General features: G+C 38.0%; 1 pseudogene; it reads right to left on the bottom strand.

Annotated features, from left to right (window-relative positions):
- LOC102425602 overlaps positions 1 to 14,788 on the bottom strand; it is a 57,086-nt pseudogene extending 42,298 nt beyond the window's left edge.
- Positions 14,789 to 15,418: the final 630 nt, after the last annotated feature.

The following is a 15,418-nucleotide window of genomic DNA, read 5'->3' as shown; positions in this document are numbered from 1 at the left end:
ACAAACAAACAAACAAACAAACAACCTAATGGTATGGAATGGAGAAATCGCAGAATAAAGTCTTTAATCCTGGATGACATTTCTCATGCATGGACCAGGAGTTTCAAGAACTGTTACAGAAAATAGAACATAGAAATAATGGCAACTTTCTATTTTGTTTTTATAAGGCCATGTTTCTTTCATTTGTTCCTTTTTCCCATCCTCAAAAATTCCTTGGGTATGAGCTTCTTAGCCAGAACTGGCTACAAAATTTCTGGAGCCCAGTGCACATGAAAATGTGATAGCCCTTGTTCAAAAATTAAGAAATTCAAGATGGCAGCAGGAGAGTATTCAACCAATTACAGGGCCCCTCTAAGTGTGAAGCCCTAAGTGACTATACACTTCACAGACCCATAAAGCTGTCCCTGTTCCTAGATTTTAAAATCCCAGAGTGGGAAACTTTGCATATAAAATGTCACCTTTATGTTGAGTCAATGGTCCAATGATCTTCAACATTTTGCAGTAACTAAGATTTCTGTTACCTTTTTCATCTCCTGTCCTCTTTTTTTTTTTAAATATTTATTTATTTTTTTATTTCAAAGAGGAAGGGAGAGGGAGAGATAGAAACATCAATGATGAGAGAGGATCATTGATCAGCTGTCTCCTGCATGTCCACACTGGGGATCGATCCTGCCACCTGGGCATATGCCCTGACTGGGAAGCAAACTCTGACCTCCTGGTTCATAGGTTGACTCTCAATCACTGAACCACACTGGCTGGGATCATGTCCTTTTCTTAATGACCCTTACACTATATCTTGAAAAGAACAATATGTTTATTTTGGTACTGTAAAAATCTCTATACTTTGCTTCTTTTCAGATTTTGTCTTTGATACTCGTATTTAAAAACCTTGCTGAAATATGCATTGAACTTGATGATAAAACCCCTACTCCACAGGTGTTCACTCTCATTGGGACTTCTCTTTATCCTAGTTTTAAGGTTTGTGCTAAATAATTTTGACATTAGAATGCATGTAGGTTTTCTCTGTCTTTCTAATCAAGAAATATATAAAATTCTTCTTTGTTTATGATTATAGGTTTTTTTTAAATTGAATCTTAGGGCTACTTTTCTCAATTTTAACCTAGGTACTTCCTTTTGATATTAATCCTATCTCCCATACATAGCGTTATTTTCTTTAGTTGTTACAGCCCCAAGCTTTTTCATCAATTACTCAGTAATTGGATTGAGCATCTGCTACACTTTTGATCTAACAAATTGGCTTAGTTGAAAATCTTCAACTAAGATCGTGCACTTGAAACAGGTTTTTCAGCATTGGTGTATTCACTTGCAGAAGATTCAGATTGCAGTGTTTATAGAAAAAAATAGGAGTGTTCCTGATTTCCCTACTGATGTGTTTTTTAATTGACCTTTTCTTTTATAGATTTGTTTATAACTTTATTTTATTTATTATTTTCTACCCTTTTGCTATTTCCATAAACACTGCCCCATCATGTATCGTAATATCCCTAAAACTTTTTAAAAAATATATTGTATTGATTTTTTACAGAGAGGAAGGGAGAGGGATAGAGATTTAGAAACATCAATGAGAGAGTAACATCAACCAGCTTTCCTCCTGCACACTCCCCACTGGGGATGTGCCCGAAACCAAGGTACATGCCCTTGACCAGAATCGAACCTGGGACCTTTCAGTCCGCAGGCCGACGCTCTATCCACTGAGCCAAACCATTTAGGGCAAAACTTTTTTTTATTAAGTCTTATTCATAGAAGTGTCTAGTACAAAGCTACACATGTAAAGATTTCTCTGGGGAGATATCTTTTAAGGTATACTTAAATTATGCAGTAATGTTCTCAAGAAAGGCCATTTATGGGAGCACTACTTATAAGAAAATCAGATTTTCTTGTCCTTCTTTGACTTCATAGCAAAGAACACAGATTCCACCTTTGCTCTAACTCAGGGGTCCTCAAACTACGGCCCGCGGGCCACATGCAAATACAAATATTGTATTTGTTCCCGTTTTGTTTTTTTACTTCAAAATAAGATATGTGCAGTGTGCATAGGAATTTGTTCATAGTTTATTTTTTAAACTATAGTCCGGCCCTCCAACGGTCTGAGGGACAGTAAACTGGCCCCCTGTTTAAAAAGTTTGAGGACCCCTGCTCTAACTCTTAGACCACACTCTTTACTACTGAAGACTTAATCATTACTCTAAAGTAGAATGTTACTCATTGGTATTTCTGAGATGAACTCCATCACGTTCACTTCCCAACACCACTTTTCTCCTTACCAACAGAAGAAACTCTCACTTATGGTAGAACTCAGGCTGCTGGTCACAAATGTGGAAAACAAAGCACAGCAGAAATAGTGAGGTCTGTAAATAAATCATCCTAGGGTTAGGGCTCCCTGTCAATGCTATAAAGCCATAATTCACTACTTACCAAACTCTATAAGACACTCAACCTCTTTTGCTTCTTTGCTGATTGTCAACTCAGCTCAGATTCTGTGAGGTTCACCATATTTTTGGAAAGCAAGTGGGTCACAACAATCATAAAGCAAGTCTAACACTCTTTTTTTAATTTCTTTATTGATTAAGTTATTACATATATGTCCTTATCCTAATATTACCCCCTATCCCCCCTTATAAAGCTCAAAGCATATTTGGCAGAAGGCATACATATGTGTGATATGATATCAAAGAAGCAAGGATCCTAAGCTGTCTGTTGAAGGTAGTTCCTCCCCCCACCTTTTTGCATTACTCCACCTGCTAAGCTCAATGCTTGGGCGAACTTATAGGTGAAGATCGATTACAGAGGAATTCTACCCATCTAATTGATAGCAGGGTAGTCATTGAAGATTAGGGAATTTCAAATAGGTATGGGAGATTATGGAAATTGTTGACTACTCTACTTTCAGGCAAAGCTATTGGAAGATAATTCTTACAACTCTGAGATGTGGCATTTATGGTTTTACCTAATGCAATTTGTGTGATAAGCAGTCTGAAAGGGCTCCCAAGCTTAGCCCAACACCTGTTGCTGACCATCCAGTAGAGCAGAGATGTATCCATGGTGATCTTCCTGTTTCAGCCAGAATAAGGATTCCCATGGGGCTTAATAGCTTAGCATATTTCTAGCACCCTTAATAAATTAATTACTGCATCACATAGGGGGGAATCTGAAATCTCCTTTCAGAGATGGTGAAGGTAATAATATTTGCTATATTATGTCAGTAGGGGGTACATAGTAAGAAGAGATTCAAATTGGAGGTTATTAAAACACCTCTATTCTTTGACGTGTCTATTTTCTCCATTCTTTAATCATGTAAATGACCAATAAACAACCTTCCCAGGGGGGTGGGGTATGTGATTGATTGCACATTACAAATGATGAGAAGGATGCTATACTGAGTGAGACAAATAGTAAAATAAGCAAATTTTATGGAAAGGCATTTTTTCATTTAATGTCCTGTTAGTTTGGGAACATTTGAGGGAGAGGGGAGGAAGGACAAATGTGACAATTTAGAGAACATCTGTAGCTGAGTATGGGTGTGTGTAGGCCAGGGATTTGATTATTTAAAGCATAATAAGTAATACATTAAATCATTCTCTCCTCCCCTTTCTCATCTATTCTAAAATGTACCTAGATGAGGCAACAAAAATAGTACTGGTTTTGAGGTTGAGAGAGAGAGAGAGAGAGAGAGAGAGAGAGAGAAAGAGAGAGAGAGAGAGACTATAAGCAGTGGTTCTCAACCTTCTGGCCCTTTAAATACAGTTCCTCATGTTATGACCCAACCATAACATTATTTTCGTTGCTACTTCATAACTGTAATGTTGCTACTGTTATGTATCATAATGTAAATATCTGATATGCAGGATGTTCTTAGGTGACCCCTATGAAAGGGTCATTCGACTGCCAAAGGGGTCTCGACCCACAGGTTGAGAACCGCTGCTCTAAAGGATGCCACTGCAAATCCTATATAATAAAACCCTAATATGCAAATCAAACAAATGGCAGAACGACTGGTTGCTATGATGTGCACTGACCACCAGGGGGCAGACGCTCAATGCAGGAGTTGCCCCCTGGTGGTCAGTGTGCTCCCACAGGGGGAGTGCTGCTCAGCCAGAAGCCAGACTCGCAGCTGGCTAGCACAGCGGCAGTGGCAGAAGCCTCTCCCACCTCAGCGGCACCGGGCCTCTAGTCTATATATAATTGCCATCTTGAAAATCAGAGAGGCTGTGACCCAGAGAAGGGAACAGAGGACTTTGTATTGGGGGTAGTCACATGATAAGTCAAGGATGGCTGTGGAGAGCAATGGGCAATGGGCATGGAAGGGAAGCCCAGAATGATGGAATGCTGACATGGTAGAAGTCTCAGAAATGCATTAGAGCCACAGTGAAATAAAATAACTATCTATATCCATGGCTGATAAAGAAGAAGCCAGAGGCTTTTTGGAAGGGCTTTAGATTCCAAGATAACAAAATGATTTGATGATTTAACATGATCCATTCTAATCAGAGCCTGTAGATCAAATGAAAGCTGTGGTTCCCAATCCCAGAGGTTTTTTTTGTTTGTTTGTTTGTTTTTTTAATAGCTATAGTGGAAATCAGAAATACAGGTTTTAAGGTCTTGAGCAGATTCTGGTACTTGACCAGTCTTGGCAACCACCATTTTAGACAGAAGTAATGGCCAAACGACCTGAATTTTACCTAAGCTACATTATCCCCATGTTTTGAAAAAAGTGATACTTCATAATCAATACAGATTTTCAAGGTAATTATTATTTTTAATATGCTATCTTTTAGCAGACAGGCCCCTTTCATTTTTTTAAAGCATAACTTTAAGACCTATAGCCCTGGCTGGGTAGCTCAGTTGGTTAGAGTGTCGTCCTGATACACCAAGGTTGCAGGTTCGATTCCAGGTTAGGGCATATACAATAAGCAATCAATGAATGTATAAATAAGTAGAACAAGAAAATCTCTCTCTCTCTCTCTCTCTCTCCAATTTAAAAAATTAAAAATACTTTAAAATAAAGACCCTATATCTTAACAAGTACCCAGTAGATCTACTTCTGTTTGGTGATAGAACACTCAAATATTCAGTATTATCTTTGCCTATGTGTTTGTTGTTTTGTTTTGTTTTGTTTTTTTGCTTGGCTGTTGGTGGTGGGAGGTTTTTTGCTTGTTTTGTTTTCCTTGTTTTTTGGCTTGTTTGCTTAGCAGGGGAAAAGATCAGTTTTGAATAGTTAATCCCCCATCCCTTGATTTCAGAAGGAATAGGAAACAGTGTATGTGTTCATATAAACAGATTAAAATTGTGACAAATACAAGTAAATATACTGGCAGCTTCCATTTACAATAGCTAAAAGGTGGAAGCAACTAAAAGGTGGAAGCAACCCAAATGTCCACCAGTGGGTGAATGGATAGTCAAACTGTGGTAAATACACACAATGGATTTGTATGCAGCCTTAAATATGAAGAAAATCCTGTCACATGCTACAACGTGAATGAACCTTGAGGAGATTATGCTAAATAAAGTTGGTCATAAAAATACAAATACTGCCTTAACTGGTTTGGCTCAGTGGATAGAGCATCGGCCTGCGGACTCAAGGGTCCCAGGTTCGATTCCAGTCAAGGGCATGTACCTTGGTTGCGGGCACATACCCAGTGGGGAGTGTGCAGGAGGCAGCTGATCGATGTTTCTCTCTCATTGATGTTTCTAGCTCTCCATCCCTCTCCCTTCCTCTCTGTAAAAAGTCAATAAAATATAGAAGAAAAAAATACAAATACTGTATGATTCCAGTTAGATGAAATACTTAGAGTAGTCAAATTCATAGAAACAGAGATTATAATGGTGGTTGCCATTATAATGGAGGGGAGAGGAAAAATGAAGTTGTTTTTTAATGGGTATACAGTTTCAAAATGAAAAATATTCCGGAGATCTGTTTCACAATGATGAGAATATACTTAACACTATGAAACTTAAAAATTATTAAGTTGGTAGATTTTATTTCATGAAAGGTTTTTTTAAACCACAGTTTCAAAAAGAAAGCATTGGCCATCTCTCACCACCATCAAGCCATACAGAACTTTCTTTTCCAAGTATATAATAATTTTGAACTCCAGCATACATTTTTCTGAGCTTCCAATAAGTTGTTTGAAAATAGTCCAGAATTCTGTAAGTTATTAAACTTATAAACTCTCCTTTTCAGTTTTTTCTTGACATACACAGTTTTTCCATGGTCCCCCTTTCCAAATATTGAGTGCACAAAGAATTTATTTATTTCTTTCTTTGCCTTTTCTGAATTTCATTGGGTCATGATCACTGTGAAAAAGGAAGTACCTGTGGGAAATGCAAACTTCTTGCTCTTCCTTACTTTAATCCCACATAGCCTACTTCTAGCTTATATGCAGAAATAATACTTCTGTATTCCTGGCATGTACATCCCCCAGGTAATCATGATGCTATCACCCCCTCCTTGACTATCCCCTTGCTGATACTGATTCAAAGTCATGTCCAATTCAATTTTCTTTATAAGAAGTCTTTGTAATCCATTTCTTATTTAATCATGCCATTGCACTTTTCAGAAATCCTTTTAATTTGTTTTATCTTTTTGGATCTGAAGATCCCCAAACAATTTATTTGCTGTATTATAGGTGGAAGTGGATTCTGTAAAATTATCCAGAAATGAATTTATGAGTGAAATAATATTCTTTTTCATAAGGAAATTTTGGTTATTGTAGAGTCCAGAGGACATTGGCCATTTACAGTATGCGCCTAATAAAAGTTGTGGACTCTTCTTAATAACATTTTGAACTGTTGCTATCTGTTGAATGAGAAAATACACAGTGACACAGTGAATGTAATAACAATTTTATCGATAACAACATCTAGATACATTTGAAGAATAAAACCATCCTATATAATAAAGAGTGAATATGCAAATTGACTGTCACTCTGCCACAAAGATGGCGGCGCCCATAGCGGAAGCGGGGGTTTCCGTAACACAAGATGGTTGTGCCCACAGTGGAGGCCGAGTTCCCGTAACAAGCCTTAACAAGCAATCAGCAGGGACCTGAGGCTGCGCCCTCCCCCTGCCCCCATGAGGCTTGACAGGAGACCTCAGGCCGTGCCCCCTGCCTGGCGGGGCTTGACTGGAGACCTCAAGGTGCGCCCCCCCCCTCCAGTGCTGGGCCAAGGGACCTCAGGCTGCTCCCCTTGCCCCAGGCTTGGGGACCTCAGGCCATGCCCCCCTCCCAGTGGGGTTTAATGGGGGACCTCAGGCAATGCCCCCCACCTGGCAGGGTTTGACGGGGGACCTCAAGGCGCATCCCCCACCCCGGCCCAGCCTGGGGGACCTCAGGCCACTCCCCCACACCCCAGCGCCGGGCCAGGGGACTTGAGGCTGCGCCCCCCACCTGGCAGCAGGACAAGGGTGGGACCGGCCAGGTCTGGATCTAGCTCAAAGGGGGGTGGCAGCCGGGTCTGGGTATCACGCAATTTTGAGATACATGTGGGTGGGCGAGGACTTGACTCTGGGTCCCGTGGTGCACCCCAGACCCTGACAGGAGGAAGATTTTCTATACATTTTACTAATTTTCTTTCATCTCTGACACTTAGATGAAAGGGCAAATAGCTATATTAAAATATTTCCTCTAATTAATTCCCTTTTAATGTGCACAGATTTTGTGCACTGAGCCACTAGTATAAATATGATGTACTATTTATCCAGAAAACTTTTATTAGTCATGTAACTTTAGGCAACTTCTCCAACACCATCAAGAGATCTGTGGTCAGAAATTTAGCAAAACTGTTATTTAGACTAATCCCTGGTTACAAGTAAATTATACATAAGTAACTCCAGAGAGAGGGTGATGTAACCCATCCTAAACACCTCCAGCAAAGGAAAGTCCATAGGCTTACACTTCCCATTCCACAAGCTATTCTGGCAGCACTTAACAACTTCATTCTAAGCTCCCTGCCTGCCTCACACATCCAAAGGCAGTAACTCAAGGCAGTTTTTATTTTATTTTTCCAGCCCTGCTGTTCCCCGAGTCAATATATGCAATCATTTCTGGGGATGGCCTCTGTTCCCCACCCTCATGCTTCAGAGGTGAACAGCAGGGAGCCAGTTATAGGGATATGGATTAAGAGACACCAGGTCTCACATCAAATGTCATTTATTGTCATTTTGCCTGTTGATCTTGTTTTATTTCCAATTAATTTCAGAGACAGAGGAAGAGAAAGGGAGAGAGAGACAGAAAGAGAGAGAGAGAGAGAGAGAGAGAGAGAGAGAGAGAGAGACAGAGAGAGAGACAGAGAGAGAGAGAAAGAGAGAGAATGATATGAGAGAAACATCTATCGGTTGCCTCCTGTGCGTGCCTTGACTGAGGATCAAACCCTCAACCTGACTATATGCCCTGACCAGAAAGGGAACCCTCAAACTTTTAATCAGTGCATGGATAATACTGCAACCAACTGAGCCACACTTGCCAGGGCTCTCTGAGTTTTTATAACCTTGTTCAGTAAATGGAGGTAGAAGTAGAAGTAGTTGACATTATGCTGTGGAGCTTAGGTAATTAAAATTCTGGCTCTGAACTTATGTTTTCTAAAGGCTGAAAACCTGATAAATAATTGTCCTCTTTAAAATTATTAATAAAGTTATTAAAGAAATTGTGCTTAATGCTGACCCTTTGATGGATAGCTATACCAAGACTAAAACTAATGTGTGTAGCTATTTAATTATGATTATAGTCTTTATGGAACTTTAGTATTCACAGGGATTTTCTGTATTAAAATATTTTATTTTTAAAATATTGTATTTTTTGTAAAGAAAAATACAGCTGGTAGTAGAGTATCATGAAATAGCACTAAACATAAATGAGTGATATCTGCTATTGACTGATTTTATGATCTTAGATAACACTTAACTTGTCAGAGCCTGTTTCTTCATCTATAAAATGAGGTGATGGAGTAGCAGATTTAAAAAGCTCTAACAACTCTGCTTTCTCAGATTCTGTTTGCAGATCACATTGCAGTCAATTGAGACAAATTACATTATTTTAGAAAACATATGTTTAACATATAATTTGTGAGAAAAATGATATAACCATAGTAGGCTAGTAAGTCTCCAAACAGCTATTTTAGACTTACCAACTATAAACTCATGATTTGCAAAATGATAAATGCTGGAAAATTTTAAAAATCTGAGCCAATACTTTGAAGGTCTCTAACATCATTCTCCACCTAAAGGAACTAAGGAAACAGAGAAATAGCTAATTCCAGGGATAGAACAAGGAAAGTACAAGATAAGCCTGGGACATCTTGTTATATCAGAAAGCAATGCAGTGCTAAAAAAAATAATGGGGTATGTCACAGGACACAGGAACTAACTTGGAGGTATGTTCACTGGCCAAATCTAGGACAATTTGAGCATCATTATAATTAAGTAATAATTATAAACCCTTGTGGGAAAGTAGAAAATTATGAGGTCATATCAATAATAAATAACTAGGGAGAAACAAAAAATTCTTGCCTATCGTCCAATGATGAATGCTAACTAGTAAATGAAGAGGAATTGTTGTAGTTGAAAGGTCAGTATTTTGTAGGCAAAATAAAGGTTGGATAAAATAAAAATCATTGGATGTTAAATCTTGGTGGAATTCTAATGAGGAGCAGGATATTTGCATGAAGTTAATGTCTTCCTATAGACTGCTTATTAGTTGCAAGGGGGGAGTAATTATATAGGAGAGAAATTGGACAACTATTTGTCCAGGTGACCAACATTAACATCATTAATCATGAACATATGAACATTGTGTACCTTCAGATATACTACTCTGAGATCACAACACTTATGTAATATTCCAGTCTAGAATGTATAGCCTGAATATGATCATGAGACAGACTAACCCCCAAGAAAGGAACATTGGAAATGTCAATATCTTTTTGTTTAAAAAAATGAAGTAAGCCCTAGACAGTTTTGTTCAGTGGATAGAGCATCTGCCTGCAGACTGAAGGGTCTTGGATTTAATTCTGGTCAAGGGCACATGCCTGGGTTGCGGGCTTGATCCCAAGTAGGGGGTTTGCAGAAGGCAGCTGATCAATGATTCTCTTTCATTATTGATGTTTCTATCTCTCTCTCCCTCTCCTTTCCTCTCTGAAATCAATAAAATATATTTTGGGGGGCTGGTAAATGATTTTTCTTTACCAAAAATACCAGGGCTGGTAAATGATTTTAACCATAATAAGATTCCACTGCACACCCAGTAAGTTAAAAAGTCTGACCATATGAAATGTTAGTGATAATGTAGAAGAATTGGAACACTTACATGCTGCTGGTAGCAATTTAAAAAGGTGCAACCTTAGAAAATATTTTGACATTTAGTTAAAAAGTTAAATCTGAACTTATTATATTATCCATCCACTCAACTCGTAGGTATTTACCTGAGAAAAGTGAAAACATATTTCCACACAAAGACTTTATAAGAATGTTTATAGAAGCTCTGTTTGTATGGCCCACACCTGGAAACTACTCTAATATCCATCAGGAGGTAAATGGTTAAATAAATTGTGGCAAAACACTACAAAATAATTAAATACTGATACATGCAACAACTTAGATAATCTCAAAATAATTATGTTGAACAAAAGAACGCAGATAAATGAAAGCACATATTGCATGAATATCCTATATAATAAAGAGGTAATATGCAAATTGACCATCATGCCCTCACACAATATGGCCACCCCATGTGGGCACAACATGGCTGCCACAAGATGGCAGAAGGGGAGGGCAGTTGTGGGGTCCAGGCCTGCAGGGAAGGGAGGGCAGTTGGGGGTGATCGGGCCAGCAGGGGAGTAGTTTGGCTTTGGTCAGGCTGGGAGGGGAGTGGTTAGGGGGTGATCAGGCTGTCAGGCAGAAGCGGTTAGGGGCAATCAGGCATGCAGGCAGGCGAGTGGTTAGGAGTCAGTGGTCCCAGATTGCGAAAGGGATGTCTGACTGCTGGTTTAGGCCCGATCCCATCCTTTCCACAGGGATTGGGCCTAAACCGGCAGTTGGACATCCCCAAGGGGTCCCAGATTGTAGGAGGTGCAGGCTGGGCTGAGGGACAACATCCCCCAGTGCACAAATTTTGTGCACCGGGCCTCTAGTATTTATATAAAAGTAAAGAAAATACAAACTAACCTGTAGTGATAGAGGGCAGAAGAATGATTGCTTAGAGCAAAAGGAGATGGGAGGAGGGGCGGGAGGGAAGGATTTTAATGGTGCATGAAGAAACTTTTGGGCTGAACAATATTAAATATAATATCAATTGAGGTAGTAGTTTAATCATGGGTATATAAATATGCTAAAATTTATCAAAATGTACATTTTAATTATGAACAGTTTTTTGTGTGTCCATTATATCTAAATTAAATTGCTTTAAAAGTGGCTAACACAGTGGCTAACAAGTCTTTTATTCAACACAGTGGTACACACCAAGCATTCACTACCTACAGGTTTTCATCTCTTTCCTCTACTAACCCCCACTCCCTATTCTTTACTATCTAGTGACAAAGAACATCAGTTTTCATTATAGTGGGGATTTTTTTGGTCAGAAATTTAAACACCAAAATAAAAACCAAAACAAACAAACATACACAAAATCTGAGCATCAATTAATTCTGTTTACAAAAAAAGGAGTAACAATCATTTTCCTATCCTTTTTATCCTGCTTCTCCTTTTTCTCCTCATTCTTCTTTTGACAACTAGGTTTTGCGAATTTAATGGAAACAGCAGTCACCACCTTAGGATATGAGCTTCCAGGTCAATTAAAGAGCAAGAAAAAAATTCAGATTCCACCTCAGAACACCTGCAACTCAAAAATTCATGGAAATGTAAGCAGCTACATATCTATTAACAAGTTGAAAAGGGTTCATTGTTCTTTATTTCTTTTTCACAAAGATTGAGATTCAGGAAGGCAGCAAATTATTCTATCTTTCTAGGGTGATATACTCTTAGTTGAAGAATGAGATGGGATGGGTAAGATGGGTTTGAGATAGATCAGAGAGTGTTTCCTTCTGAAATGGAAATAATGTCCTTGGAACTAAAGAAACTTTGAAATTCTCTTTAAAGCACAGGCAGTTATGTTGCTCACATTAAGGTTTAGGCTAATATATCTGTTCTTTGCAAATATTGACTCTCTCATGAGTAGAAAGTGATACTACTGAGGAAGATTTCCTGTCTGCACAGGCTCATCAGATACCACCAAGATGATGCAGAGAGAGGTTTTTGTCAACCTTTATTCCAACTCCTTAGATGGGTCACCAAATTTGCCATATATATATATATATATATATATATATATATATATATATATATCAGCAGAATAAAGGAAAAGGATTGAAAAACAAATATTAAATCCAAGTTTTAACTTAATTTTATCAACCAGTGGGGCAAGTACCAATAGGCACAATGGCGTATGCTCATTGTGAATATATTAACTAGAAAGTATGGTTTTTAATATTTTGGTGTGTTCAAATAATTTCAAAGTTCTAAAAAGTAAAATTGAAAAGCTCTTTTATGACTTATATACTCTCTGGTAACAGATAAATTTTATATGTTTCATGTAGTGCAGCAGATCAGTAAACCAGGCCTTTCTCTAAAAATGTATATAACTCTTTGGATATTGAGTGGGGTTAAGAGGGAATTTTATGACAGCATAAAACCTAAGGACTCTAAATGAGCACACAGTAGACCCACGGAGTAGACAGAGTGAGCTGGCAATTTAAGAAATGATGCTCTAAGTGAGTGAGATGAAGTATGCATTTATAAGGTTATAATGCTCTGCAGTTGGGCAAAGTTTTTTCTCTTTTTAAAAAGGAACACTAGCATTTGGATTAACAGTGACAAGACTGTGAGGATTAAACTGAGTTTAAGACCAAGGTGAGATTAAGGGAGCTATTGCTTGGCCAAGGAAAGAAAACCAGGGTAGAATTAGTTCAATATTTGATACTGAAAAAAAATATAAATTGTTACCTATATATTTTGTATCTTCAAATTCATGTTACATTTTTATATGGATTCAACTTCTAAAGATAACTGCCATATTGTAATTTTTATTGGTGGTTTAAAAAAACAAAGAAAAGAAAAGAAACACCATTTGATTGCTTTTTAATTTTTAATAAAATTAAAATTGTGTTTTTAATTTGCTTCTCAATTCTGTAAACCCTGGGAAGAGCTGAACTATGAGGACCTATGTTATACTGACAGGAGTCAGTAATAGGGCAGTGACCTAAATGGCAGATGTTGATCTAAATGACAGATATAGTAGTAAGGAGATGCTAACCTATCTCTAAACTGTTGTGTGTTCCATGAATGTTGACTGATCTAGTGAAGCTTTATCAGAATGAAGATTTTCAGTTCATGGAACCAGTCATGAAAAATGCCTACTTGGTCTTAAATGTAATTACATTGAGTTTTAGTTCATCTTTGTGTCACACTATTTCTCATGACTGTCCAACTAGAAATGAAACAAAGCAAGCAAATAAAGAAATGAAAATAGAAAAAAAAAGCTAATAAGATAACCGGGCAATTTATTTCCCCCAAAACAAGACTTTGGAGGCCTAGATAGTAAATTTAAAATACCTCCAAGATTCCAAAAGAAACAACCAACACATTATTTTTCATGCATACAAAGACTTTAAGATCCTGTAAAAAAAATAAATAAAGGATTCTTTGGAAATTCAACTTTGAAATTTGAAAATAAAGGCAGTAATATGATCTTATAATGCAGAAGAGTTTAATTTTTTTAAATTGCTAAAACGCTCAACTTTTCAAAAGCCAATCTCTATCCCTATCTTTTTACTCTGCCTTTGTTACCCTGTGAATATATATTTCTTTCTTACCCAATCCTTGTTCTAATATATTTTTAGTTCCCTTCATCCTTCTTTGTCCACCCTCCATTAATTGGTTATAATATAGAACAATGTTTTTTTAAAAGATAATATGCAAATATAATATAACCTTTTAATTTAAAAACCAGATGAACAAGATTGCTTTTTACTTAAATGATATTGATTTTTTCCCCCCTGTGGGTCAATGGTCAGAAGAAAAATTTCCCCAGCCTTTATTTATGTAGCCAGTACTAGGCACTAACAAAGATAGTAGGATGAGGAACCAGCAGGAGTCCAGGAAAACTTCTGTTCCATTTCATTTGTGGACGGAGTCGGCGAAGATACATTTCCTGAGCAATGAAATCAGTTGATCAGCAGCCTAGTCAGGACCTCTAGCCAGGATCTCCAGCCAAAGTTCTGGTCGGAGTTCTGGTTAGGAACTGATCAGGATCTGATGAGGATCTGATGTTTATTGTCTTGTTACATCCATATTTATACCAGCCGATTTTAATCCTGTCAATTTCTATTACAAAGGTTAGGGCGTTTCTTATCTCCATTCCAGGGAGTAAAGATTATGTAGCTTAACTACCCGCCTGGCACTTAATTAAGGGGTTGTATCCCCTCCCTAACCTCAGGGAAAAATTCCTACCTGGGGAAACAACCTTTCTCGGAGAGGTGACTTTGGTTAAAACACATAGCGCCAAGAAGGGGAGCAAACATATTAAGACCTTTATTTATGTAGCCAGTACTAGGCACTAACAAAGATAGTAGGATGAGGAACCAGCAGGAGTCCAGGAAAACTTCTGTTCCATTTCATTTTTTTATTAAATTCTTACCTTAAATACATTTCCTGAGCAATGAAAGAAAGATGTCCTTCCAATTGCTCTGCTGGTCCTGTCCCTGTTCTACGAACTGCCATTACTTCTCTTTGTGGGAGGGATTTGGCTCCTCCTAATTGCATAATGCTTTGGACATATAGGGAGATTGGGCCTTTATTTGTAAAATGAAATTTAAAAAAAGAAAAGCCTGATAGGACTGGCCATGGAATTTCCTATCCAGAAGAATCTGGGAGAGTTTCTAACCCTCCTGTTGTTTTCCTGGTCTCCTCTCCACCTAATGCTCTGGCTCCCCCACATCCTGTAGTTGTGTTGCCAACAATTCCACAGGCTCTGGGACACTTACATTGATTGAAATACTGTCCTCTGTGTGCTTGTTTAAGCTTTGAAGGAAATGTCACATGCAGCTTTGTAATCAGGAGATGCCAATTTGAAACTGAACATGTTCACAAACAATATTCTATATTTAATGTATTTCCTCCTACAGGTGCCTGCCCTTACACACCCCTTGCTATCCAGCATCCTTTCAACTCATAAGATTTTATTCTAGAGGCTGACTCACTACTTTAAGTATGTGTACTTATTTTAATCTTATATTTTCTAAACTTAGAATTATAACCAATGCCACATGGAGCTCCTTTAACACTTTAAGTGCTTATCATAAGCTTGGAACAAAATATAAAGCATTATTATCCATAGACATCTAAGGGTTC

The sequence above is a fragment of the Myotis lucifugus genome, unplaced genomic scaffold (assembly GCF_000147115.1).
Source record: "Myotis lucifugus unplaced genomic scaffold, Myoluc2.0 scaffold_2, whole genome shotgun sequence".
NCBI lineage: Eukaryota > Metazoa > Chordata > Mammalia > Chiroptera > Vespertilionidae > Myotis > Myotis lucifugus.
This window is presented reverse-complemented; position numbering and strand designations above follow the sequence as displayed.